Genomic DNA, 26,169 nt, shown 5'->3' on the forward strand with positions numbered 1-26,169 from the left:
AGTGCTTAGTGGACTAACTTGATTTCCTAAATTGATTTCCAGTAGATAATAAACGATGCCATTAAGAGGATTCAACATAGAAAAGAGAATCAAGTGTCAGGTTTTAGATTGTAATTGAACCAAGACTTATCCCATGGAAGGGGCTGAAATCACATACTACATGTTCCCAAATATGGGACTTTACCACTGTAAATGTGATACGCCACAATGCTCAGTTAACACTTAACATAAGCTCTTAACAACTTCAAGTGTTCTTACCCATACAGGAAAGCTAACTTTGTTTATGTTGTAATAAAACAAGCTTGTAATGTGAAAGGACAGGGATTTATTATATATTTCAGTAGAAGCCTGGGCATAACCTTAATAAGGCCTTTCACATATTCTCTCTATCAATGTATGAGTCTGTGTCTCTTGCATGTTTGCAAACCTCCCAAGGGCAGAAGCATTGAATAAATAATTGTGACATGAATAAGGTTCCATTTCTTTAGACTTCTGATGCCTATTATATTCTAGGTATTCACCGGAAATAAAGCCTTCCCTCACCAGTGTGGACCTACACAACCCCCTCATCAACCCTCTGTATCTAACTTCCGTGTAGCACCTGCTATCTTTCATGTGTGCATGTGACAAAGAGCATTTAGAAGATAGTAGTCAATGATTATATTTTACTTCTGAGAATACATTTGTTAATTTTTTCTTCTAAGAAAGAGTTCCACCTATGGTTTCACTATGAAGGCAGAATTTTGTTTCTACGTTTGTTAAAGATTACTACAAGGTACTATTTATTAAAACCATAAATTTTCAATTTTTTAAAACCATAAAACTTGTAAATAAATTAGTAAAGAAATTACTGTATTTTTCACCTGGGCAGGCTGGGCTGGCCTCTTAAACTGAAAACCACATGAAGAATTGTGAAGACAACGGCAGAGCCATTTTAGCCGCAAGTCTCTGAATCAAACAGCGACCCCGAAATAGCTCTTTTACCTTCATATTCTGTAGTCTCTTAATTGTGAGAACAATATTTGCGGGATATATTTTATGGGTTGGTTTTCTTCAGTGAAGGCTAACTGTAATTATCAGTTTTTGGAGAAGCAGAGAGCAAGCAAATCTGGTGACTTTCATGTGCATGAAGTGGTTCTCATTTGTGGGGAACTTACACAAATGTGTCTCCTGTGTGAGCCAAAGGACTGAATTGTGCGCACTCTTTCTCATCCTGGTGGTGACTCACTAGAGCTGAGAGATGCCACCAATGGGGGTGCTCCAACAGAGGGAAAAGAAGAAAAATGTAAGGCAGAGAGACCACCTATGTGGCTGGGGGGTTGAGCATTGACCTATGAACTGGGAGATGAGTGGCCAATCAGTCTTAGCAAGGTTTCTAGCTTGATCCCTGGTGGGGAGGGGCATGTGGGAGGCAGTGATCAATGATTCTCTCTCATTATTGATGTTTATATCTCTCCCTCTGCCTTCCTCTCTAAAATTAATAAAATATAATAACAAATATATATAAGGCAGAGAACCATTCATTTTTTTTCCTTTTTATTGAATTTATTGGGATTGACAGCAGTTAACAAAATTATATGGGTTTCAGGTGCACAATTTTACATCACCTGTACACTGTATTGTGTGTTCACCACCCCATCAAGTTTCCTTTGAGAACCATCTATACTCTCTCTATATATAAAAGGCTAATATACAAAGTGTCCCTTAATGAGTTTGACCAGGAGATCAGGAGTTCAATTGCTTGCTATGATGTGTGCTAACCACCAGGGGGTGGCACGGAACATGGAGGGCAACCAGTGGAGTGCTGAGGGAATGAGGGAAGGAGAAGACAGGGAGGGGGGAGGCAGGGGAACCTCGTGGTGGCAGCAAGGGTGTTGCAGGAAGGAAGAAGTGGGGAAGCAGGGAACTGTGCAGTGGCTGCATGCATGTCACGAGGGAAGGAGGAGGTAGGGAGGCAGGGAACCTGATAGGCCCTGATCACTGGTAAGGCCTAGAGACCCTACCTGTGCACGAATTTCATGCACCAGGCTTCTAGTTTATTTATCAGATTGCAAAACACTAAGAAAATGTGGATGCTAATCCCTCCTTATCTGTGGGTCATATGTTCTATGACACCCCCCACACACACACACACACACACACTGGATGCTAAAACTATTGATAGTGTCGAACTCTATGTAATGCTATGTTCTTTCCTATAAATATATACCTACGATCAAGTTTAATTTACAAATTGGGCCCAGTCAGAGATTAACAAAATAAAGAATAATAAAATAGAACAATTATAACAATATACTAAAGTAATGTGAATGGCAATGGGTCCATCATCAAATAAAATAAGGGTTACTTAAAAGACAAGCAATCTGATAGCAGGGCAGTCACACTGGTCACCAGCACAGTTACTACAGGACTAATGAGATGTTGGGCAAAGGGACAGAGCAGGAAGGCAGGATTACAAACAGCATGATTTAAAACACTTTTTTTTTTTTTAACTTCTTGAATTTTCCTTTTTATATTTTCAGACCGAAAGTAACTAAAACCATGAAAAGCAAAACCATGGATAAGGGGGATGGGGCGATGTAAAGCTCAGGAGAACAATGCTGGCACCATGTTGTTGTTCTACCTCATCCCATGCCGATAGGCAGTATCCTATGGGGCCATGGAATTCCACTTGGCACGGTGGCCAAACGTAACCCCTGGCAATTAATCAGAGCTGCCTTTTAAGGTGAAACCTGTTTGCCATTCATGTTGTTATTATTTCCCTCATTTTAAAGAGTAAGAACTGGAGAATTTCCAGGAAACACTGAAGATCCAAATAGCAGGCATATCTCCTCAAGTGGGCAGTTTGTCTTTTTAATGATATTGGGATCTGGATACACACACACACACACACACACACACACACACAGAATTCAGTCAGCTTCAATCTAGTAAAGGAAAGATTATCTTTGCCCCAATCCCCATCAAATAAATTAATTCTAGGATTTGTCGTTTTACTTAACTGGTTAAGCAAATAATATAATTAAAACAGAGAATCACAAAAATACACTTCTTAGTATATTTGACTTAAATATATATAACTAGAGGCCCAGTGAATGAAATTCATGCATGGGAGACTCCCTCAGCCCAGCCTGCACCCTTTCCAATCTGGGATTGCTGGCTCCTAACCACTCAACTGCCTGTCTGTCTGCATAACCACCTCTGACTGCCTGCCTGGTCACCCCTAACTGCTCCCCTGCTGGCTGATATGATTGCCCTAACTGCTTCTGCCTCGCCCCACACCAAGGACCCAGGATTCCCTCCTCTGGCCAGTCACAGGCACCTGGGATCCAGGCTTCCCTCCGTCTGGCTGGTCACAAGCACCCAGGACCCAGGCCAGTTCCACCTGGGCTGCAGCTGCAGGCAGTGGCGCCTGGAATTGTGGGGCCAGTGGCTTGTCCCTCTCCCGGACTGCGGGTGCAGGCATAGCTACTGGCACCCAGGACTGCAGGGCAAGCAGCTTGTCCCCCTCCCAGACCACAGGTGCAGTTGCTGGTGCCTGGGACCTTGGGGACCATGGGGTGTGAAGATTCTCTCTCTCCCAGGCCATAGGCACAGGCACAGCTGCTGGCGCCCAGGACCCAGGGTGGGTGGCTTGTCCCTCTCCCAGGCCACAACCTGGCTGGTCCCCATTCCTCTCTCCTCAGTGTTGAATGTCTGAGCTGTTACAGTGTGATGACCATTTGCATATTAGCTCTTTATTATATAGGATTTCTTCCTTTTGTTTGAATAAGAATCCATTATTTGGGATTCTTTATTAATTTTTTAATAAATCCCATATGCTCCCTTGATATCTAGTCTGTTTTCTTTAGTGGATAATAAAGTAAAAGCTATCTATAAAGCAATCTGAATGTTGAAACCTTCTAGAATTTTATGCTTTTTTCAAAATATTTTATGTATTCTAATCAACTTGTTTTCATATACTTCCAAAGTATTTCTCATGGTTTTCATAGAAGAAAAAATATCTTTTTTTCAAGCTCATATTTCATTGGATTATGAAATATTTAATTAAATTACAAAATAAGAGGAACAAATGCATTAACATGCTCGGTGACAAATACTAGTGCCGCTTGATCACTATGTGAAGTTGCTGAGATGTCGGGGGACATTGCAGCCATATTCACAATAGCCAAGATGGAAACAGCATGGAGGTCCATCAGTGGATGAATGGATAAGAAAAAAATAGTGGATGAATGGATAAGAAAAAAACAATGTAATATGTTCAGCCTTAACAAGGCGTGCACTACCATATTACCACGATATGAATGAATCCTTAAACGCAATGCTAAGTCAAATAGGCCAGCCACAGAAAGACCACAACTTCTCAAGTCCACTAATCTGAGAAATCTAAAGTAGTCAAACTCATAGATTCAAAAAGAAGAACAGAAGTTGCTAGGAGCCAGAGAGAGGGAGAAATGGGGCGATACCAACCAAAAGGTAAAAAATTTCAGTTAAACAAGAAGAAACCAGATCTGCCGTACAACGTTGCAATAGTCAACAGTAACATGCTGTACACTTGAAAATGTGTTAGAAGAGCAGATCTCATGTTAAATGTTCTTACCCAAAGGAAATCAAATAAAAATATTGATGGAGAAATAAACTACATCATGGGAAAGTGTTCAACCTTTTTAGTAATCAGAGAAATATAAAATAAAACAACTAATGCTCTTAAGAAAAGAAAAGGTGCCTGCTACCTGAGAAAGTTAGCCTACCTTGGTGTGCTCCACAAAGGAAGTTGAGACACCCAGTTAAACCAGAGAGTTGGCTATCTGGAAACTGTCAGAGTTTCTCTTGCATTAATTTTTAATATGAGATAACTTGTCTTTCTACATTAATTTATATCCCTTCTTGCGCCCAATCTCTACTTCTAAAATGAATGAGGCTAAATTTAGAATATTTTTTATTAGCTTAAACAAGAGTAGGGAAAATAATAGGGAAAAAATGAAGATGGAGAAAAAGAATATGTCACAGAGAAACAATTTTAGCCATAGTTACTTTTGAGTTTTGAATTATGCATCATAAACAAAGCAAATATCACCCCCACCCAAAAAACAGATACTCTCTTTAGTATTTTTTGGTGTTTTCCATTCAATGGTGATTGTGGAATTTTCATAATTTAGTAGCTCTGATTTTTAGAAGCATGTCTGTGATGCAACTAAACAAAATAAAATTATGTAATTTGACTCTATAAACCATAGGTACATGAAGCAGTTAAGGTATGTGTTTACATATTTCCATGTTAACTATCAGTTATTTTCATGCAAACAACAGGCTGATCTCACCCAGGGAACTTTCCATTATTGCTTCAAGTACTTCTTATAAGTAAACTCATTAAGATTACATTAGGTTAAAAGTTTAACTAGTTATAAGAAAATCTTATTAATTTTATGCATAGGTGACATAGTACCAATTACCCTTAAATAAATGGGACTTACAAAAATATCATAACATAAAGTATGAATACTTTTAATTTTATTTCTAAAGGTTTAATTGGGAAAACTTCATATATTCATGCTAATTTTTAAAAACATTGTATATATTTTTATTGATATTAGAGACAGAGAGAAAGGGAGAGGGAGACATAGGAACATTGATGAGAGAGAAACATCTATTGGCTGCCTCCTGCTGGCCCCCACTTAGGTATCAAGCCCACAACCCCGCCATGTACCTGACTGGGAATCTAACCAGAAATCTCTCAGTGTACTGGACAATGTCCAACCAACTTAGCCACACTGGCCAGAGCTCATGCTAATTCTTAAGATAGTAACTTATAATAAGTAACATATATATTCTAAAGTGAAATATATAAACTTAATCTGTGCCATAAAATATAACATCTATATACTATCTAATAAAATATGCAAATTAACCATCACTCCACTACACCCACAAGCCATGCCCACTAGCCAATCAGGAGTGAGTATGCAAATTAACCCCAACCAAGATGGCTGTGGCCACAGAGAGAGCAGAAGGGAGGCTTGGGTTTCGCCGGTGATGGAAGAAGCCAAGATTTCCGCACACCCTGGCCAGCCCAGGCCTCCACTTAAGACTACAAAGTTTCAATGATAGAAGATAAATAAATCCCAACAGAAATGGCTACTGCCATGGTGGGAGCAGAAGGCTTGGCTCTGCTCCAGGCTACAAAGTTTCAATTGCAGAAGATAAATAAATCCCAGATACCAGGGCCTCTACTTGGGTCACTGGGGGGCATGGCCAGCCTGCAAACCACCACAGGCCCCTTGCCCAGGCTGCCCCATGCCCCAAGGGAACCCCTGCCCTGATCTGGGACATCCTTCAGGGCAAATCAACTGGCCCCCACCCATGCAACAGGCCTCTATCCTATCTAATAAAAGAGCAATATACAAATTGACCATCACTCCAACACACAAGATGTCTGCCCCCATGTGGTCAAATATCCTGCCCCCATGTGGACACTAGATGGCTACCACAAGATGGCCAGCAGGGAAGGGCAGTTGGGAGGGATCAGAACTGCAAGGGAGGGCAGTTGGGGGTAATCAAGCCTCAGGGGATGGCAGTTAGGGGTGAGTAGGCCAGCAGAGGGGTATAGTTGGGGGCAAACATGCTGGCAGGGGAGCAGTTAGACATTGATCAGGCTATCAGGGTAGTGGTAGTGATTAAGGGGTGATCAGGCTGGCAGGCAGAAGTGCTAAGGGGCAATCAGGAAGGCAGGCAGGCAATCAGTTGGGAGCCAGCAGTCATTAATTGTGAGAGGGATGTCTGACTGGATCAGGCAGTCAGACATCCATTGAGAGGTCCTAGATTGGAGAGGGTTCAGGTTGGGCTAAGAGGCACCTCACCTAGTATATATATATAAAAGGCTAATATGCAATGTGTCCCCTCAGGAGTTCGACCGGGAGAATGGCAGGCAGTTCAATCGCTCGCTATGGTGTGTGCTGACCAACAGAGAGCGGCACAGAACATGGCTGGTGACCAGTGGTAGTGTCAGGGCACTGAGGTAGAGAGGGAAGGAGAAGGGAAGGAGGAAGGAAAGTGGGAGGAACTGCGTGGTAGTGGTGCGTAGTGGCAAGGGAAGGAGGAGGCAGGGAGGTGGGGAGGCAGAGAAGTGGGGGAATCTGATCAGCTCTGATCACTGGCTAGGCCTAGGGACTTACCTATGCATGAATTTCATGCACCGGGACTCTAATGTTTGATAAACTAAGATCTATTGAAAATCTATCTTAACAGAAGTCACTAAATAGAGGTCATTGTGCAGGAAGCTGAGCAGAATATTACTGTTCTGTGGCATGATCTCATAGTTTGTGAACTAAAATGGACCTTCTTAATCCTAATTGGGTCACATACCTCAGAAAAAAAAGACAATATTACTTACAGATAAAAGGTTGATTTTAAATAACACAACTAATTTTCTTGAGAAATGCTTCTCTCAGAACAATGTTTCTCTAAACCGGCATGTGAAATATGGCATTTATGTTTATTTAAAGCAACATAACAAAAGATGAAAACAAGTTTGTTTTAAAAAACAACTCAATTTACTATTAACTATACAAGATAATAGCAGAAGCATTTCTATCTTATCTGTAAGACTATTAAACTAGTTAAATTGTTCTAAACTTTATATTTGACTTAATCATTTCTTCATAGCGTGCTTGAAAATAGAAAACAGGCTAATAAAAGTCAAGGTTATTTTCATGAAAATAATTTTAAATGTTAATATCAATATTAAAACATTCTATTTTTCAGTTATAGTTAACATTTTTTTCTGTAAACGTATTCCTTTGAGATCATGTTTCATTATCAAACATAAATACTAATTTCAAAAGCACATTAGTAGTTTCTCTTCTTTCCATATTTCACCTTTTCAAGTGTGAAGGTTACACACATGTGATCACTAAAGTTCAAATGAAAAAGAATGACAACCCAAATCAACCCAGTATATATTTCAGTGTCAGCAGGGAACCATTAAGCAGAGAACTCCAACAAATCAAATGGTTTATTAATTCAAAGCAAAGCCTCCTTTCATTTCTAAAATTAAAAAAAAAAACTCAATTAAAAAAAAATCATTTTCCTTACTGCTACTGTCTTAAGCTAACCAGTATTCCTCTAAAAAAGAAATCTCATCTTTTCTCCATTGTACTTTAGATGAGGGAAAATAAGCATATTAAAAAAATTAAACAAACACAAATAGGCATCACAATCTTCAAAGCAAGTTGCTATTACAGACATGGAAAGAAAGATGTCTGAAATTGGCTATAATAATCGGACTCTATTTTCAAAGAATTTCACAGATCCTTTCATAAAGCCCAGATTACATATCATTTTTAGATAAACAAAAATAAATGTTGCTTGTCTCCACCACCCCCTCCCCCCATTCTTCTAGCTGATGACCATGCTGTGACCAGCAGAACACTGAGCTCACCTGGTCATTTAAACCAGTCATTCAACATTTAAAAAGTCTCTTAGTTTTGAAACATACTCCTATCTTCTAATTGCTGACCATTCTTAAGTTAGACTGAACATTCATAGATTTGTTTGCATTTGTTTAAAATCCCCCTTAAATAATTATAATTATTCCGTAGTTTATCACTCATTTATATTGTTTTTCAATTGATGTTAAGGCCAAGAAAACAATTTAAATACTTATTTTAGACTCATCTTTAATCTTGTCAATGCAAACAACTCACATCACTACTACCCTGTTTTCCCGAAAATAAGACAGTGTCTTATATTAATTTTTGCTCCCAAAGATGCTCTAGGTCTTATTTTCAGGGGATGTCTTATTTTTCCATGAAGAAGAATATGGTATACATTTGTTGTTAAATGAAAATAAAGGAAATTTATTACCTGTATACGGTACGGTAGTACGGTAGTTGTCAACACAAACCAGACAAACTGTGAATCCTACAGTATCAAGAATTTACTCATTTATTCAATGACAATCATGTCATCATCTTCTGGAACATCATCATAACAATCCAATTCCTGAATTTCCTGGTGAATTTCTTGTGACTCCATTTCTTTCAGAATCAGTGGACCAAATCTCTCATGATTAGCAATAGCACTGTCTTTAAATGAGTACTTCTCATCAAGGTAGCCTGCTCGCAGTGCATTTGCAATGCAACTGTCAGTGATTTTCTCCCATGAATTCTTTACCCAAGTCACAACTTCTTGCAGTTCAGGTTTCACAAAGTTTCTGAGACAGAGCCAGGGGAGCCTTATTTCCGGGGGGATGCCTTATATTTCACTCAGAAGGAAACCTGTAAGTATGTCTTATTTTTGGAGGATGTCTTATTTTTGGGGAAACAAGGTAAAAAAAAATGCCATCCTATCTAATAAAAAGGGAATATGCTAATTGACCCTCAGATTGTCACAGAGATGGCAGCACCCACAGCTAATAAGAAGGAAATATGCTAACTGACTGCCCCACCCTCAAATATGGCAGCACCCACAGCCAATAAGGAGGAAATATGCTAATTGACTGCCACATCTTCAAAGATAGTGGCTCCTACAGCCACAAGATGGTGGCACCCAGTCCCCTCAGTCCCACTGGCAGATCTGGCCACTCTGTGCTCCTGCCTCTGGAGTCCCTCAGTTCCCTCAGCCCCCCAGCAGCCCAAGGCCAGCCTGAGGCACAGGCAAGCATCAGATGGCGGCTGCCAGCCACCCAGAGACGCCTGAGGCTCAGATAACCAGGGCCAGCCGAGGCTTGCACTGCCGGCAGTGGCAGCAGCAGATGTATGATGGGGCATTGCCTTACCCTGCTCACGGGGTTGTCTCCCACCCCTGAGGGCTCCTGGTCTGTGAGAAGGGGCAGGCCAGGATGAGGAACCCCCCACTCTAATGCATGAATTTACATGCACTGGGCCTCTAGTTTTATAACAAAATCTAAACAAGTTGGACAAAAATACACAGCATCTTGCCAAATAGTGAAATTCATTGAGATATACATTACTATTCTTTATAATATTTTTCATTTGGCTCATGTTCATATCTGTTTATTTGCTAACAGATTAGTAAAACTATCTCTAAAAATAAATGTAAAATGCAAAACTAAAAAAGATTTGAAACTGTAATATAACTAAATCAGATGCTCTTTGGATAGACAAAAGGAGGATTGCACAGCTCAGACTTAAATGTAATCAAGAAAATACCCTGCCTAAAGCTAAGAGGTGATCTGAGAAATCTGCATATATTAAATTTACCTTCAGGGTCAGTTGCCTTGTGATTCTAAACAGACTCTCCTTTTCAGAAGATAAGGAGCTGATTAGCATTAAATTATTAACTGGAATATAGATATCCTGGTAGGGAAAAAGCAAGTGTGGATATAAGGAACATGTTAGCATTTGACAGTTGTTATTTCTGCATTTCCTTTTACAATGGGCATTATCTTTGTTGCTGCTGCAAGCTCAGCAGAAGTTAGTGGAATATTTAAGATTGTGGAGGCACTCTGATACCAAAGTTGCTGCACTGCGCAAAATGCAGACAAGGAGGTTTTCAGTTTGGGCCAATGATATATGAAATATATTCCAAAGAGGTATAATGTTTAATAAAAAGGAAGCAGTAACCCCCTGCCGGTTTGGCTCAGTAGATAGAGCGTGGGCCTGTGGACTGAAGGGTCCTGGGTTTGCTTCTGGCTAAGGGTTACAGGCTCCTCTCCACCCTGGCCCTGGTCAGGGTCCATACAGCAGGCAACCAATCAATGTGTTTCTCTCACATTGGTATTTCTCTCTTTCTCTTTCTCTTCTACTCTCTCTAAAAATAAATGGGAAAATATCCTCAGGTGAGGATTTAAAAAAAAAAAAAAAGGAAGCAGTTAATATGTTGACTGACAGACTATAACATTGGAACATGTGTATTATGACTGTTAAACTTTAATATCTGGCGTTCCTGGGAGCCTATACATACTACATGCGCATATACATGCATTCATACATACATGAGTTACTATTTCTTAGTTTCAAAAATGTAGTAGTAGATTATATGGACAGTCATACATTCAAGAACTGCTCAAAACCCCTCCTGAATCTTATTTATATAATAGGGAGAATGACATATTAATGTGATATTAACAAATTAAATATTTGCACTCCATTTAATAAAGATAGGCATATGATGGCCTCAAATGAAATGATAGACATGTCATATCCTTTTAGATAAATTTATTTTTGAAAAAACATACAGATTGTTTTTTTAAAAACACCATAATAAAATGTTACTATAATTGTACATACCTAATTTTTATTAATCTTTTCCCTCCTTGAATGCTATTCTGTCACACACAGTAAAACTTTTCCACAATAATATAAGTGGGGACCAAAACCTTCAATCTCATTACTGTGAAGTTAATAAAATGACCCCAGTCAGCCTTTGGAACTAGCTGGCTTAGAGGTGAGTGTCAGGGGGCTCAACCATGTTCCCAGGTCTGATACATAAAATGCAACTCACTTACCCACAGCAAACCACAAGGCTTTCTTTTATGATTTCCATAATTTTATCTTGGTAAAATTATCCTTGCAATATTTATATAAATATATTTTATTTACATATTTATAAATATAAATATATGCATTTATATATAAATATATAAATAAAATATATATAAGATAATCATAGCAAATTCAGTCTACTTTTTTTTTATCAATTCAATAATCAGGTCATATTGGTTCATCCTAAGTAAACATTTCTTACTTGTCCTTACCTAGTCATTCCCACAATTTTCCTAATACAGATGGAATCACTCCCAGGCCTTTCACCTACTGCTTCTCCTGTTCATCCGAATCATCACGTGCACTCTGTTCTGTATGCAGGCTACTGCTCCTAAAATATTTATTTTCCAGTGCTATCATTCGGATATAATGACTGTGACAACATGAAAAGCATACAGTTTGTAGACATAAATACCTAAAGAAGGTTTTCAAAACTACTCATAATACAAAATTATCCAACATTTCTCATGATGATCATTTTAACCAGACAGTCTGATCTTGCCATCTCTTGAGTCTTCACTCCCACTGAAGAAGAGGTTAGGCATGTAATTATGGATGTTTTACATTTTGACTTGAGTTTCCTTTTACCATGTCTACCAAATTCACAGCATTTCCTTCCAGTTATAATCTTACCTAGTTATTCATATTCCTTGCTGTATCTAGGTTTTTTTAATGTATATACTGTGCATATATGTATAGCATAAATTTTTATGTAATAAGTATATTAAAAGAAAGTCAACCCATGTGAAATGTGTGTCCACCATGGGTTTTTCAGAGATACTCAGATCTCTGTGTTCAAATGCTAATCTATGGATATATGGGAGTGTATAGCTGTGCAACTTTATCAAGCTATATACAGTTAAGATATGTGTAATTTTCTTTATCTATATTATACTTCAATAAAGAGTCAAAAACTTAATCTGCTAAAAGATTATATCTTAAGGAAATATCATTATTACTAAGAATTCAAGGTAGCCCATATAAAGTGTCTTCCATTAAATGTTTCCTTATACAACACACATCGGTACACCAAGAATATTCTTAGAGCTGAGCCAGTATGCCTCAATGGTTGAGCATCAAACCAAGAGGTCACTGGTTCAATTCCTGGTCGGGGTACGTGCCCAAATTGCTGACTTGATCTCCAGTAGTAGCATGCAGGAGGCAGCTGATCGATGTTTCTCCTTCATCTATGTCTCTATCTTTTTTTAAAATTCTTTATTGTTTAAATATTACATAAGTCTCCATTTTTCCCCATTGACCTCTTCCCGGCCACCCTCATCCCCCAGCACATGCCCTCACCCCCCTACTGTCTATGTCTATTGGTTATGCTCATATGAATGCATACAAGTCCTTTGGCTGATCTCTTTATGTCTCTATCTTTCTATCCCTTTCTTTTCCTCTCTTTCTAAAATCTATAAAACCACATTAAAAAAAAAGAATATTCTTAGAGAAGTGAGAAATATTGATATTTCTAAGAAAAATATAGAAAACCTATTATACAGAATTGTTTTTTCTGGTCATTATAATCATGTAAATGTAAATGAGGTGTCTTGGTAATCTTTTTACTAATTCTAAGGCTTTGGGAAGGTTGTAAAACAAATAGTTCCAGGGTTCAGTAGTTCCACGTGTATGCTTATATAGCACTATTAAGTACAGAAGCTCCCTCACGCATTCAACATACACACACAGATACCTCCTCACATCTTCAACTACTGCTCATCACTAGGGTTCAAAATATTGAAACAATTAGTTTAGTCTATATCTAGTAGTAGGGCAAAAGAAAATGAAATAAATGATTTAATTTTTTTTCTACAAGAAGTAACCATCTCAGCAATGGATTTAGAGGCTCCTTAGAGAGCCTATCAGGTAGTGACAGAAATATAATGTCCCAATTCCTTCATTCCTGAAGGCAGCATTAGCATCGGGAAAAAGCCTGAGATGGAAGATTGATCATCCTGTGGATTCCAGGCGGTTACTATTTCTTTGCATCATTTCTCGAGATCTGAGATTCAACACAGTTATTTCTGGTTCCAAAATCTTTGCTTTTTCTTTTTCTGTGCCATTTGTTTTTATGGTACTCTTCAGTTCACTTTGCCCAGCTGTTTAGACAAGTAACCAAACTCCAGTGAAAGCTTTTCCCCCTCCATGGGCATGGCATATTTCCAACTTTACATGAACTTATATGGCATATCACTCTTGAAATATCACTTCACCTAAATTAGGGGGCATATTTGGAAACCTTCTAACGATAGCAGTGGTTTTTCCATGAGTGGTGAATTTCCCTAGGGAACATTTGAAAATATCCGGAGACATTTTTTTTATTGTGACAACTGAGAAAGAGGGGGCATACTGGGACCCAGCTAGTGGGTACAGGTCAGGGATGCTGCAAACATCTTGCAATGACAGAGCAACCACTAAGACCAAAGAGTTATCTAGGTCAAATGTCAGTGATGCTGAGGTGGAGAAACCTAGGCCATGTGTCCTCATTTAAAACTCAACATATTTTAAATGAGAATCAATAGTGATTGTGTATTTAAGTATTTTGAAAATTATCAAGATCAACTGTGATAATAGGCTTCAATGAGTCTTTTAGAAATTACATAGAACTGTCTAATTATGATGTGTTTATTTAAACATGTATTTATTTTTAGTTATTGTAAAATAAATGCTTGCATAAATATATTCTGGTATACTCTAAACCAGTGGTCAGCAAACTCATTAGTCAACAGAGCCAAATATCAACAGTACGATATTGAGAGCCAAATATTTTAAACTTAAACTTCTTCTAACACCACTTCTTCAAAATAGACTCACCCAGGCCGTGGTATTTTGTGGAAGAGCCACACTCAAGGGGCCAGAGAGCCGCATGTGGCTTGCGAGCTGCAGTTTGCCGACCACAGCTCTAAACTATACAGACATAACCTCTTATACATCATATAAACCCACCATCCCATGAGAAAGGCAGTCATATGCATATAATAAATTTGTTTAGCTGATGAACTAGTACAGAAGCATAGAAGTTGTAATTCCTGGGCAGAATCTTTTACATGGAAGTCCAACAAAAACACTTTTATAGCCTTCCAAGTTAATTAATCACTAAGTATTGGCAACAGCATGAGATATGGAGTGAACTATAACTTTAAATAGATATGCAACAGACATGTTAAAAGATAATTTTCATCTAAAAGGTCATGCTTTTTATTTAGTATCATTGAAGATACACTGTTAATACACTCTTTGAATTTCCTGTTTGGTGTTTCCTCAAGTGAACTTTCAATCCTATAATCACTTCTACTCAGTTCTTTCTTTTTGCCAAACTTAAGAGCATAAGAGCAAACTTAAGAGCAAACTTAAGAGATTGCCAAACTTAAGAGCATAAGAACTGAAATAGCAAAAATTTTTGCTGTTTCAGTTCTTATGCTCTTATCTTTGCTGTTTCAGTTCTTATGCTCTTAAGTTTGGCAATCTCATCCTCATGGTTGCAATTATGTACATAGGAATAAAATTCACATATATACACACATATATAGACATACAGAATATAAAGGTATAGATGGGAATAGCAATAGGGAAAGAGAGAGATAGAGACAAAGAGAGAAATATATTATGAAAACTATAAGATATTTATAGAAGAAACTGAAGACACAAATAAATGATATTTCATGTGCGTGGATTGGAAAAATTAATAGGGTTAAATAGTCACACTATTTAAAGCAATATGCAGGTTCAATGCAATCCCTATAAAAATTCCAATAGCGTTTTTCACATAAATAGAACAAACAATAATAAAATTTCTATGGAACCATAAAAAAGCTCGAATAGCCCTAGCCAATTTGGCTCAGTGGATAGAGTATCAGCCTGAGGACTGAGGTGTCTCAGGTTCGATTCCCGGTAGGGGCACATCCCCAGGTTGTGGGCTCCATCCCCAGTGGGGGCATGCAGGAGACAGCCGATCAATGATTCACTTTCATCGTTGATGTTTCTATTTCTCCCTCTCCCTTCCTCTCTGATATATATATATATATATATATATATATATATATATATATATATATATATATATAGAGAGAGAGAGAGAGAGAGAGAGAGAGAGAGAGAGAGAGAGAGAGAGAGAGAGACCGAGACCTCAAATAGCCAAAGCAATCCTGAGGAAAACAATGCTGGAGACTTCATATTCCCTGATTTCAAAGTATATTTCAAATGTATAGTAATCAAAACAGTATAGTTTTAGCATAAAAACAGAAATATAGATCAAAAGAATGGTACAGAAAACCCAGATATAAACACACACATAAATATATGGTCAATTAATTCAGGATGAAGTTCCCAAGAACATACAGCGGGAAAGGACAGTTTCTTAACAAGCCTGTTTGTTCTCTTCCTTCAATCAGGAAATCTAATTTGAATTAGAAAGCAGGTCAAAGGGAATGATAATCTAGTAATCAACATATATGCTACCTTGCAGCAATTAAGGGATATGAAAATGAGGTGGCTTGTTAATTATTTTCTCTGATTAGGTTACCTATTTTTACCCACGTACATTTAAATATTAATCAGAGATACGCTATAGTACAGCATTACTGAAAAGGATAAAATAAGAGTTCAAGATAAACAGTGGCTTCAAATGCAGGATAAGAGTTCCCTACTTACTAAACTTTGTATTTAATAATTACCGAAGCTGCTTGTAAATTTTAAGATAGATTCCATTCTTGCTATCTTGTAAAATGAACTTTTATGTTTATGGAATTAGCTTGGTGTTTGTTGGAACTTTCAAACTCAGATTCTTAGAAAAAAATCACTAAACCCTCTATTTTCAGACCTATTATTATGTAACTTTGAGCCTGGCTATCCAGTGTCTAATAGACCAGAAGAATGGTATGCTGTGGAGGATAAAAGGTACAACTGTCTATAATGTATGCTTGATTTTAAAATATTTATATAACCATTTTTAGAATACTTGGGTGTTTAAAATGTAAACTGTCTCATTTTCACTAGGAGAGAAAAAATTAGTTAAACGGACCCATTTTAAAAATGCAGTTATACCTCCAAGAATGTTAAACTCTGGGAATGTATTTTCCTAATTAAGAAAATAATTGAAATGCATTGTGTTAGTTATTACAAACAGACTGTCAAGGGTCATTCCATTTAAATCACTGAGTCCTCAGCAGAGTTAATTATTCAAAGCTCATGTACCTACAACATATTTAAAATGTAACTGGGAGTTGAATGGATTCGTCACATTCTCCCTCAGACCAGTTTTAAACTACATGAAAAAGTGGCAAAGACCCTCAAACGTGTATTACATTTGCAAGGCCTGTATCTTTACTTTTTTGCAAATAATATTCTGGAGCGGCAACAGCGCTCTCTCTAGCATCAGGTGCATTTGCATCTGTTTTCAAGTGACAAGACAGTGATGCCATCAAAGAGGTAAAACAAGCAAAGCTCTTGAGTATTTCGCTTTAACTTTGCCCATATTTTGGTGAGTGAATATCATTTGAATACACTGTGGTTTGAGGGTTTCAGACTTTTGAAGAATTTGTACTGCTTTGCTTTGTGTTGGAAGAAAAGTTATAGACTGAGCTAGAGAAGCCAATTCATGGTTGATCATGAACAACCTCAAATTCATTTGGAAATCCCAAAGAAATATTTGGAAGCAAGAAATGCATCCTGTGGATCCAGTCAGAAAGGTGTAGCCTGCATGAAGCCCAGAGACATCGTGGGCTAGCGCTTCATTTGCAGCTGAGGAGACCAAGAGGTTAAAGTGACCTGTCAAAAGTTCACCAACAAGTTAGCAGGAGAATCAGGTTTAGAAATCAGTAACTACATCAAATGTAACCAAAGCAGTAGCTGCACTCACAGCTAACCTATTCTTAGAGAGTGTCAGCATAGACAAACAGAGACCTTCTCTCTAAATCCTAAGAGACTACTGACACAATCCCCTGAAGAGAAAAGTCCTCAGTGATTGTCAGGGTAAGTGTTTAAGAGTTGAGTGTATCCCAGATTCTAGTAGAAATTTCTAAAACGTTCGTGAGTGGACTTATGAAATATCTACCCTCATTTCCACTCATGAACCACCAAATGGAATAGGTGTAATTCAAAATCACAACAGGATAGAAGTCTACAGTCTCAAACTAGCTTCCACAGTTCATAAGTCCCTTTATTAGAACCAAGGATTAAGTATTTATAAGCAATGAGGCCATTTTAATTTATAATAAAAACATCAAGAACCTAATAAACAAATCATCATCAGCGAAATAAAAATACACAATTTAGACAAAGGGAAATATAAATGGAAAACAAACATATGGGAAATGCCCAAAGTTGGTAATAATCAAAGGACATTAATCTCAAAGTATAATTTTATGCCTAGTAAATTAGCTTATTTTGTAAATAACATTATTTGCCACAGATAACCACTAGCATCCATATAAAGTTAAGTATGCAAACTGCCCTCCCCCAAAATGTATGTATACATGTAAGTGGATATGCGCCTATCAAGAGCTATTAAAATGCTTATACCTTTGGCCTAGTAACACCAGTTCTAAGAATGTGTCTTTCTTAGATTTAATAACCAGAGCTGCACCTGGTATTTTAAAAAGCAGAAACCCTACTGTTTAATGTAAAGAAAGGGTAAGGTTATATTTTGTTTTTCTTTCCTGATCATGCCCAAAATTTTATTGACTTTTAGGATTATGGAGGCAATTTAGGCTTGTGAAGTCTGAAAATAGTCTACAGTGATTTTTTTATGTTCCCAGATCATCTCCAACTTGGGTTTTACTGACCTGAAACCAGTTCCCATCCGGAGCCAAGATTATAGCTTGTGATGATGTGATTTTCTCATACGTGGCTCCCTCCCGCAGGCACACCCAGTGTTGTCAGCAGTTCTCTGCACGGTGGCTGTAACTCCACCCATTCCTGTCTCATTCAAAAACTCAGTTCTTACTTCAAGCAAGTGCAAGAGTTTTTATAGGCACAGCACTGATTCAGTTCTACATAAAACAAACAGTCCTCACTTTGGTGGAGTATTATAAGAAACAAGTTAGTCACAATACACACAATGACTGCAACACATCAGCTTTTGCTGGCACCATGGGGAGGAAGCTCTGATCGAGATCAGCAGCCACTGCTCCGTTGGTTGGAGCATTTCTCCAGTATATCACAACATCACATCAATGTCTGTCTGTCTCTGTGTCTCTCTCTCTCTCTCTCTCTCTCTCTCTCTCTCTCTCTCTCAAAATCAAGAAAACCATATCCTTGGGTGAGCATTAACAACAACAACAAAAAAATCAGTAGCCACTGCTACATGTATATGTACAACGAAATATTGCTCAGCCATAAAAAATAAATGAAATCTTACCACTTACGACAGCATGGATGGACATAGAGGGTATTATGCTAAGTGAAATAAGTCAGTCAGAGAAAAACAAGTACTATTGACTTCACTTATATTTGGAATCTAAACAATAATATAAGTGGTCAAACAAAACAGAGTCAGAGTTGCAGAGAATGAACTGATGGTTGTCAGAGGGGAGAGGGGTGAGTAGACTGGGTGAAAAAAAAAAAAAAAAGGTGACGCAATTGAGAAGTGCCAATTGGCAGAAGTGCAAACCTAGACGCGGGGATATAAAGAACAGCACAAGGAATCTCGTCAATACGAGATTGTAGTAACTACTGTAGTAACTATGCACGGTGCCAGGTGGGGACTGGAAATATCTGGGACACACTTTGTAAAGGGCATGTTTCTCTAACCGCTGTTCTGTACACCTGAACCCAATGCAAAAAAGTGGGGAGGCCTCTGTAATACTCTCAGCAATAAAGGTTTAAAATGAAAATAACATTGAATGTAAACTGTAACTGAAAAAAAGACCAGCAGGCACCGACAGAATGTCTTCACCTCGACTCTAATTGGAAGCCACACACTCTCTACATTACTGTTACTGTTATTAATAAAAATAACATACCGCATTTAATGGGTGATTACCCTTTGCCAAGCCCTGAGTTGCTTTTCATGTGGTCTTATTTAGTACGTAGGCTGGCTCTTAGGTGACCACCATCTTCACCTTTATTTTAGAGAGGAAACTGAGGCTTAGAGAGTTTATGGAATTGACCCCGTGAAACCAAACACAAACATAGGGCTATCCAGGGTCAGACTCTGTACTCTTAAGCAAGCGTTCGTTTACCCTAGAGAACAATGTATGTTGGCACAAAGCCGTGGCCAAGAAAACCCACACTCTCTAGGAGCAAACCTTGCCCGGAGAGGATGGCACTGAAAAGGCCTTGAAGCGAGAAGCTGTGACGGCCTTCCTGTCCGCAATGGCTTGCTGGTCCTGTGCCATCTCCTGGCACGGACTTGGCACAGCAGTCTGTCTGCATACAGCTGGCTTCCTCTGCTTAGGCACCCTCACAAGGCATCTAAAGCTTCGTCTTCGAATGGCTCAGTGCTTCCTGTCTCATTGAGAATCACAGTGATCGTAGAAATGTGGTTTCATGCTCTTTAGATTTCTATCATTAGAAACAACTGCCCACATGATCCTGTGGTTCTAATGTACAATTATCAAATGGCTATTTTCTTCATTCTCTATATGTAACTATTGGTATTATATAAGAATGCAATCATAAAACTATAAATCCTTTAGCAAAAATTACATATCAATAATGTCATAACTATTACAAATATCTAATATGTACATTTATTCTTCCAACAACTCTTTGGTTAGATAGTATTACTATTGTAATATTATTGTTATTATTTCTTTTTGTAGTAGTAAAAATGCTGTTATTTATGAAGACCTAGTTATTTTCCTCAGGTCAAAGAGTTCATAAAAATCTGTACTCTTCAACATAATCAAATGAATGTTAGGGAATGGAGGAGACAAGTAGCTTCTTGGATCTCCAAACTAGAAAGGGCACTAATATAACTCCAACTCTAATTCGCAAAGTGTGTACAGGTCCAGAGTCTAATGGGATAGAAAGCCAGGAAGATGGGAAGGGAGAAACTCCCATTACTAAACACAGACCTCTTTCTGTGGAGTGTGTGTGTGTGTGTGTGTGTGTGTGTGTGTAGTTTCAATCAGCTAAAAGTAAGCAGTCATAATTTTAAATTGCCCTGTTTACTGCACACAAAGTACATTTTCATTATTTAAATTATAAACATTAAAAGCTCAGGGTTCACAAAATGAAAGAAAAACCTAAGAGATGAGAATTCAGGAAAAAAGCATTTGCAATTTTTTTTTTCAGAACAATGATCCCACTACATCATGAATCAAATATGTACCTCTGCTCTGATAAATAATATTTTAATAGAAACTGTTTCCTCCATCATTAATACATGTCCTTCCAATACTTTCACTTTTTAGTTTGAGAATATGCTAATTGACTGTGTCCAATGCTCAGTCTAGAATAATTAGAGGCCTGGTACATAAAATTCATGCAATGGGGGGGGGGGGGTGGTTCCTCAGCCCAGCCTGTCCCTCTCACAGTTTGGGAGCCCTTAGGGGATATCCTACTGATGACTAAGGCCCACTCCTTTGTGGGAGGCAACCAGGCTGATCAGGGGAAGGCGCCACCCCCATCACCTTGCTGCTGATGCCACTGCCAGTTGCCACAGCCACAAAGGTATTCTGATCAACATGGACTCCAGTCCCTTCACCACAAAAAAATGACAACTTCTTTGGGCATTTTCAAGATGTGTCTTTCTTTCTTTCTTTCTTTCTTTCTTTCTTTCTTTCTTTCTTTCTTTCTCCTCACATGAGGATATTTCATTCATTGAATTTGAGAGTAAAAGACAGATAAACATCAATATGAGAGGCACAGTTCTATGGGTTGCCTCCTGCATGAGCCCTGATCTGGGCCCTGGCCAGGAAGGAGCCTGCAACCTAAGTACACGCCCTTGATCAGAATCAAACCCAGTCTACCTGTGGGTTTGTGTCCCTGCTCCAGTCCCAGCAGCCCAGCACCATGGCCATGGGGCTGGGGCTGGGGGGCTGGCCTCCCTGCGTGTTGTTCTCTCTGACTCTGGGCCCGTGCCAGACCCCTCCTCCTGAGTTGGTTGTGACCATTATGGCATCCCGGCCTAATTTGCAATTATCTCTTTTTATACACACACACACACACACACACACACACACACACACACACACACGCATGCACGCACACACATCCAGCAACTGTTACTGTAGAATGACCAGAACAACCAGTCACTATGATACGCATTGACCACCAGGGGGCAGACATTACACAGGAGCTGACCCCTGGTGATCAGTGCACTCCCACTGCAGTAGCATCACTCAGCCAAAAGCCGGGCTCATGGCTGAGCCTCTCCAGCCTCTGTGGCAGTGCTAAGGAGCAGCAGTGAGCCAAGCAGTAAGGAGTGAGCAGGCAGGCAGTTAGGAGCAAGGAGTCCCAGATTGTGAGAGGGCACAGGCCAGGCTGAGGGACGCCCCTCCCCCCTGCATGAATTTTGTGCATTGGACCTCTAGTGTGAGTGTGTGTGTGTGTGTGTGTGTGTGTGTGTGTGTGTGTGTATATATATATATATATATATATATATATATATATATATATATAGAGAGAGAGAGAGAGAGAGAGAGAGAGAGAGAGAGAGAGAGGCACTGAAATTTTTATGAATAAAACAGGAATAAGAATGACAAAAGGCAATTTTAATAAAATCAGAGCAGCTCATATTTTCAAAATAAAGTAGGAAGGAAAGGAGTTCCACGAGAAGGCTGTGGTCAGCAAACACAGCGAGACCTTTCAATACATATGAGACCTGAGAAATCACAAGCACGTCAGACAAGAAGAAAAGAGGTCTTTACAAGGTGTCCAAGCAATAAATAATTTACAAAGCAATTTAGAGATCTCAGCAGTCACCACTCACAAGGCGGTGGTGGGGAACGGAGTCTATATTTGTAGAGAAGAACAGAATCAATATCAGGAGTAAGCTGTCAGTTTTCCCTATAGTGTCAATATCTCAGACGGGCTGCTTCTGCTGGTGCTTCTGTGGAAACAATTTCCAAAAGTATACCTCCGAGTGACATGCGGCATGGATTAAATGATTTACTTTAATCCCCTAACCGCACGTTGGCAGGCCAACAGCCCAAAAGGAATATTAGAGGGCCTGCGGACAAAACAACCTACAAGAACGGTGTGATTTTGGAACGGTTTATACTTAAGAAAACCCTGGTGCCTCAGCCAGCTCCCTCCAGAATATCGAGTCAAAATTAGAAGAAGCCATGGCAGACCTACACTATCTGGCTACCAGGAGGATCATTCACAGTATTGAGAGATCCAATTAAATAGAATCATTGGTCAACGTCCCGTTTGTAAGTCATCAGATAAAATGGGAATTGGGTCTTGGGACAGCAGTTTTAAGTCTCTTTTTGTTTGGAACTATCTGAAAAGATCTAGTAAGATATGTCTGCAAGTGTGTCTTGTGAAATTCACACACAAGTTTTAGCACTAAATAATTAGGCATGCTTTATCTGATTGAATCAGAAGGTAATACTATTATGTTGACTGCAAGCATACAGCAATGAGCAGGTTTGGAGACAAGGGTGGCGGGACATCATCTCTAGCCATAGAGGAAGGCTGAGGAAGGCTGACTCACCAACTCCATTGCGATGTGACTTTTAATCATTTAAATGGGAAGATGGGTTCCATTTGGCTCTACCTCCTTCCAGCAATACCGATTCTATCATTATTAAAAACGTCAATCATTGCTCAGGCCTTACAGCAGATTAAGAATTTGTGAGATACTGAGGGGTGTGGGAACATCTGTCCTTAAGTTGGAACGCACTGTACTGTTGGGATAAGGAACGAAGATGTACATATAAGAATAAGCTTCTTTTCCCAGTTCAGATTCTATTCACGTACTTATTCTATAATTTTGGACAATCTTCTTGCTCTAAGATGCTGTTTCCTTATCCACAAAATACAATCAAGATGGTCCTCACGTCAGACATTTTTTGTGGTGTCTCAATAGGATTACATGAAAGGTTCTCAGCACAGTGCCTTCCATTCATTCATTCATTCATTCATTCATCTCTTCAACAAATATTTACTGAGTTCATTCTGTGTCCCAGTCCCTGGGCCAGGCATTGAGCAAACAAGGCTTACACAGTTACTGCTCAATGAAACTTCTAGTCTATTGAGAAAGACAGACATTCAAAAGATACCCAAGGTGATGAATTATAATTGTTACAGGTACTCTGAAGAAAAATGAGTGTTGTTAGAACATGTCACTTGGAGACATATCTGGTCTGAAGTGACCCTGAGATCATCAAATGCTTTCAGGAGAAAGTAACATTTAGTTTGGAACCTGAAGGAGGAGTAGCCAAGTAAAGAGGTGGAGCAAGAGAATTCCAGAAAGGGTCCTGAGATGGCAGGGGTGGGGGATGTCTGGCTCATGGATCACACAAGGGCCTTGGAATCATTTGGTCTGGCCCTGCCCAGGCAACATCAGGCGGGACTAAAAATGTAATAAATCTAGGCCATTTTTTCATAGCAACAAAAATTTATATTAAGTGAATTCTATTAAGTAAATGATGTTATAAATATCCAAATGACCCTTGGCAGAAAAAGGATTCCTTACCCCTGGCTTAAAGCTTTGTGCATTGGAGTATTCAAGCTCCTGACTCAGAGGCGGTTTCTATAATTGTGATCATATGTATCATATATTGTATTTCCTCTCCTTTTCACTTACCATTAATTTTTCCATGTTATTAAATATATAAATTGTTATGGCTACTTAATGCTCATAATGAAAATAAAAAATAATATACTTAATCATTCTACCCTGTTTCCCCGAAAATAAAACAGTGTCTTATATTAATTTTTACTCCCAAAGATGCGCTAGGTCTTATTTCCAGGGGATGTCTTATTTTCCCATGAAGAAGAATACAGTACACATTTGTTGTTAAATGAAAATAAAGGAAATTTATTACCTGTATAGGATACGGTAGTGCGGTAGTTGTCAACACAAACCAGACAAACTGTGAATCCTACAGTATCAAGAATTTACTCATTTATTCAATGACAATCATGTCATCATCTTCTGGAACATCATCATAACAATCCAATTCCTAAATTTCCTGGTGAATTTCTTGTGACTCCATTTCTTTCAGAATCAGTGGACCAAATCTCTCATGTTTAGCCTAGGGGGGCCTTATTTTCTGGGGATGCCTTATATTTCACTCAGAAGGAAACCTGTATGTAGGTCTTATTTTCGGAGGATGTCTTATTTTCAGGGAAACATGATATTTAATCATTTGATATGCTTCTAATAATTTCTATTTTAAGAAATGCTGAGATAAAAATTATTTTTATATATATTTTTATTGATTTTTTTACAAAGAGGAAGGGAGAGAGATAGAGAGCTAGAAACATTGATGAGAGAGAAAACATCGACCAGCTGCCTCCTGCACACCCCTACTGGGGATGTGCCTGCAACCAAGGTACATGTCCTTGACCTTTCAGTCCACAGACCAATGCTCTATCCACTGAGCCAAACCGATTTCAGCTGAGATAAAAATTCTTTAAGTATACTTGAGACTACTTTCTCATGATGTTATACTGGGTCAAAGAAAAAAAAATATTATTAATTTCCCAAATTTTCAATTTATCCAAAGAGTAAAAATTTACATTCTGAAACGTGGCTATCCACTTGACTTCATTAACTTGAATCTTTCTTAACTTTAATTTTGAAACTTTCATAATTCATATGAAAGTGTCATCTGTATAAAAAATTGTTCTAAGAGGTTGGCTATTCATCAATGCTGGGCAGTATCATTGACCAAGTATACTAACACAGGGAGCCTAGTTGTAAGCAACTATAATGAATAACACTTATTAAGCTCTTATGATTAGCCTGTTTAATCCTGCAGTGGATATTAAGATAAATTTTAAGGTAAATATCTGCTAATACCTAGTTTTAACAAAAGTATCTACTGTCTACTTAAATGCTAACATTTCCTGAGAGAGTAGACCTAATTCTAACATTAAATAGGATTTAATATCATTAAATAACACACTTTTATTATATTTATTTTTTTTCTCCCCCCATCACAAATAAGAGCACCTTCAGATCAATGATATTCAACTTCATTGAAAAGTGATACAGACTGTATATCTTTTTAGGGAGCAGGTGAAAGGAGTCAACGGACCAATTCACGCTGCAAGACCGCTGGCTGAGGAGCAGGGGGCAGTGTAACAAAGGCAGAGGGAAGGAGGGCTGTGCTGCTGAGTGCCCGTAGGCAGGAACCAGGAACATCTGCCCTGGGTGCAATAGGTGGCTGGTTCTTTTTTGGGGACAGAACATCTGACTTTGCAAACAGGACAGCTGAAAAGAAGAGGCGCTGAGGGTGCAAAGAGCACTGAGCCATCCAGGCCCCTTACACGATTCCCTCTGTGCTGGAAAAGAAAGTCAACTTCTCTTGACTGACTTCCGATATAATTGGGGACATTTTTTTTTATCCAATCCATTTGAAATAAATGGATACATATTTTACATCAACACTCTTTTTAGAAATATCATCAAAATTTAGGGTTATTTTCAGTAAAGTGTAACATGATTTTGGGTTCATTCTACTTGGGCATAGGTTCTAGTTAGAACATTGATGTTCTCAGAAAATAGGTGTTTCTCTCCTGCCTGAAGGTCCGTTGAGTGCCT

General features: G+C 38.6%; 1 long non-coding RNA gene across 2 annotated transcripts in view; it reads left to right on the forward strand.

The window, feature by feature from the left end:
• The window catches only part of LOC311612207, a 794,730-nt gene that overhangs the window by 110,488 nt on the left and 658,073 nt on the right, over nucleotides 1–26,169 (forward strand). The gene's annotated exons all lie outside the window — the stretch shown is intronic.

Source organism: Pipistrellus hanaki (genome assembly GCF_964339955.1).
Source record: "Pipistrellus hanaki genome assembly, chromosome: 17".
Lineage (NCBI taxonomy): Eukaryota > Metazoa > Chordata > Mammalia > Chiroptera > Vespertilionidae > Pipistrellus > Pipistrellus hanaki.